The sequence below is a fragment of the Bison bison genome, unplaced genomic scaffold, assembly GCF_000754665.1.
Source record: "Bison bison bison isolate TAMUID 2011002044 unplaced genomic scaffold, Bison_UMD1.0 scf7180017864291, whole genome shotgun sequence".
In the NCBI taxonomy this organism is placed as follows: domain Eukaryota; kingdom Metazoa; phylum Chordata; class Mammalia; order Artiodactyla; family Bovidae; genus Bison; species Bison bison.
The window spans coordinates 791,421-794,424 of record NW_011494863.1 but is presented as its reverse complement, the minus strand read 5'-3'; the positions used below and the strand labels follow the sequence as shown (position 1 = coordinate 794,424).

General features: G+C 58.7%; 1 long non-coding RNA gene across 1 annotated transcript in view; it reads left to right on the top strand.

Moving 5' to 3' along the window:
• The first annotated feature begins 1,439 nt into the window (after positions 1-1,439).
• LOC104996193 overlaps positions 1,440-3,004 on the top strand; it is a 7,155-nt gene continuing 5,590 nt past the window's right edge. Inside the window, exon 1 of the long non-coding RNA XR_826145.1 lies at positions 1,440-1,623. This is a non-coding gene — a long non-coding RNA (uncharacterized LOC104996193). The remainder of the gene's footprint in view (positions 1,624-3,004) is intronic.

The window sequence follows — 3,004 nt, the reverse complement described above, 5'->3', positions numbered from 1 at the left end:
GTGATGGGGGCACCCAGGGCAGGGGGTGCAGAGAAGAGAGTTCTCCAGCTGGACCTACGAGTCAAGGTGGATGCCAACCACAGCTCAGCATCCCTTAGGTTCTGCCTGCTTAGGAAACTGTACTCCCGTATCTAACCTCAGTCCCACTGGCAGCAACCCCTGAAAGAAAACTGGCCGAGAAAGGCCAAAACCCAGGTCCCTGCCCCGAGCACTGTATCAACCAGCAATCTCACTGTTTCTGCTGGAGATCCCCTCCCTCCATTGTCTCCACAGACCCACCAAGATGGTCAAAGGGGCTGGCTGGACCACAGGCCCAGCAGGCCTAGGACCAACAGATCCATTACACCCCTCTTTGAGCCCCCCCACCCCTCAGCTCTGCTTTGGGCATCAGTGGGGTCTAGCGGGTGGTAGGTAGACAGGCAAGGGTCAGAGCCCCGCCTCCCCCAGCTGCTGAGCCAAGCTGGGAACAGAGGAGGGAAAGAGGCCCCAGGATTGCTGCTTGGTCCTCAGGATCCCCAAAGGCCACAAGGAAGGGAAGAGAAAATGAGAAAGAACTCAGTCTTGGCTTCTCAAATCCTCCCACTCGTCAGAGCCACGGGGGCTGCAGGAGGCAGGGCAGGCTCCCGACACAGGACCCAGCGCCCTCCTGGGGGTGGGGGTTGGAGCACTGGGCACCCTCGTGATGAGGCCGGCTGCAGGGCGATTAATCTTGTGAGGCCTGTGCGTCAGCCCCCCACTCCTCAGCCTCCCATGGTCAACCCCGCCCGCGCTGCCCCGGGAGTTAATCTCCGCTCGGGGGACTTCTCAGCCGCTGTCACGGCTGCATTAATTCTGAGGCAGAGGGAGGCAGGCAGGGGTGGCGGGGGGAGTGGATAGACTCCTTGGGAAGGTTTCGTGGTCAGCAGCTGGTGAGGAGGGGTCCCAAATAATGGGGCCTGTGTCCCCTTCAAGGCTCAGCCCTAGATGAGGGGAGGGGAGGGGCGTCCGTATTACCCCCCTCAGACCACCAGAGCCGGTGCACCCCCTAGCCTCTAGCCCTCAGCCGCCAGCTGAGCCCCAAATGCAGTTTGCAGTTTTGACGGCAGATGTCTCTCCTATTATGATTTATCAAAATGCTTAAGGTAAATAATGCACACAGATTCATAGGGGAGGAGGGGGCGGTGGAAAGTGGGAGGGACTGAAGGGGTTAGGGGGATTTGGAGCCAAGGGCTCAGAGCATCCTTGCCCCTGTCCCCAACCCTCCCCACTCAGGCCCAAGGCTTGAACCCAGCCTGGCCTGGGGCAAGAGGGCTGAGGTGACATCAACTCTACCCAGTAGCCTGCCAGAACCCAGCCCCCAGGGTCAGGGAGCCAGTGGACGTGTCCCGCCAGGCCTGGGAGGTGGCCACCTGGAGGAAGTGGTTGAGCCAGCCTCAGCCTCACACCTCAGCTTCGTTTCCATGGCTTCACTGCGTCCTGGCTCCCCAGGGCTCCGTCGCCTTATCAACAGCGGCAGCGGGCACTGCCCTTGCCCTCACCCTCGCAGTCACTCCCCCCGGACCCTAGCAGCTGCCTGTGGATCCCACTGCAGCCGAGCCAACTCAGTCACAGGCGGTGCCCCTTCCTGGGCAGCCTCAGAGCTGGGTGAGCGGCTGGGCGGGTGATGGGGACAGGTCAGGGAGGGGCGGGGGTGTGTGGAAGGGCAGAGGCTTCTGTAGATTCAGGCTGCAGCCACTTCGGGCCCCCCTATACCTGATCCTGTCATTCCAGGGGAGGGGTCTGTGATCCTGGGTTCCCTTCTCATCCCCTACCCTCACTCCACACTGTGCTCTTTGTTTCCAAACCTTCCTGGGCCTAAGAAGGTTTGGTTAGAGAACTTTATTGGGCTTTCTGATGTGAAAAGCAATACATATTTACTGGAAAAAAAAAAAAAGTAAAAAAGAAAATAGTCAAAAAGTGCAGAAAAGTTTAAGTAAGTAATGCCTGACCCTAATCCTGCATCTGGGCAGGATCACAGGCAGCATGTGGGGTGGGGGTGGGGGGTTCTTCCAGCCAAAGCCTGAGACATCACCAGGTATTTACAGGCCAGCTTCTGAAAGCAGAGGAACTTGGCTTTGTGACATTGTGTATGTCTCTCTACTTCTACCTCTCTGAAGCTCAACTTTCTGATCTAGAAAATGGGATAACTGGTCACTGCTGTCCTCACAGGGTTGTGAGGATTGAGTGAGCTGGTAAATGCAATGGACTAGCCCAATGCCTGGCACACAGGCAACAAGCTCTGCCTCTTGTGAGGCGGCGATGTCATCAGCACCTCTGACCGAGGGCAGAGATGCAGAATATGCAGTTTCCAGCGGGCTGGGAAAAGGGGGCTCTTTCTGGTACATTTCCCCTCACCTGTGACTGGTACTTCAACTAGAGCTGGAAACACACAAGAGGGAAAACATGCCCAGAAAGAGGAGATAATGCGTGTATTCAGTCTACGGAAGGGTTCTGGTGCCAGGGATGCCTCACTGAGCTGCAGACCACAGCCCTGAAGCCAGGCCATGCCACCCAGAGTGGTCAGCAGTGATGGGGTTGGCACTGGGACACTAGACATGGCCTGCAGGGGTTAAGAAAGCTCCTGAGGAGGTAGCACCTGAAAGAGGAGGAAGGCATCAGTCAGGGAGAAGGTTGCCAGAAACAGACTACATCTGGACGGAGACCGGCCGCTGGCCGCCAGAGCCCCCAGCCCAGGCCGGGGCCCTGGAGGGCCTGGCACCCCTCCCCTGGGCCCACCCCAGCTTCACGCCCTGCTGCCTGGAATCTGAGGCAGCCCTTGTTCTCTGGCAGGAGGGGAATTTAATGCCGCTGAGGGATGGCAGGTCGACAGGCGAAGAGAGATGAAAGTGTCCGCTCTGGCAGCTGGGTCGGTGCCCTTGGGGGACCCTCCCATACCCCCTCTGTCTTCCCCAGCCGTTCTCCACTCGGTGTGGCAGGAAGAGCCCTCAAGGGGCCCTCGGGGGAGATGTAGACCTTGGGGGACAGG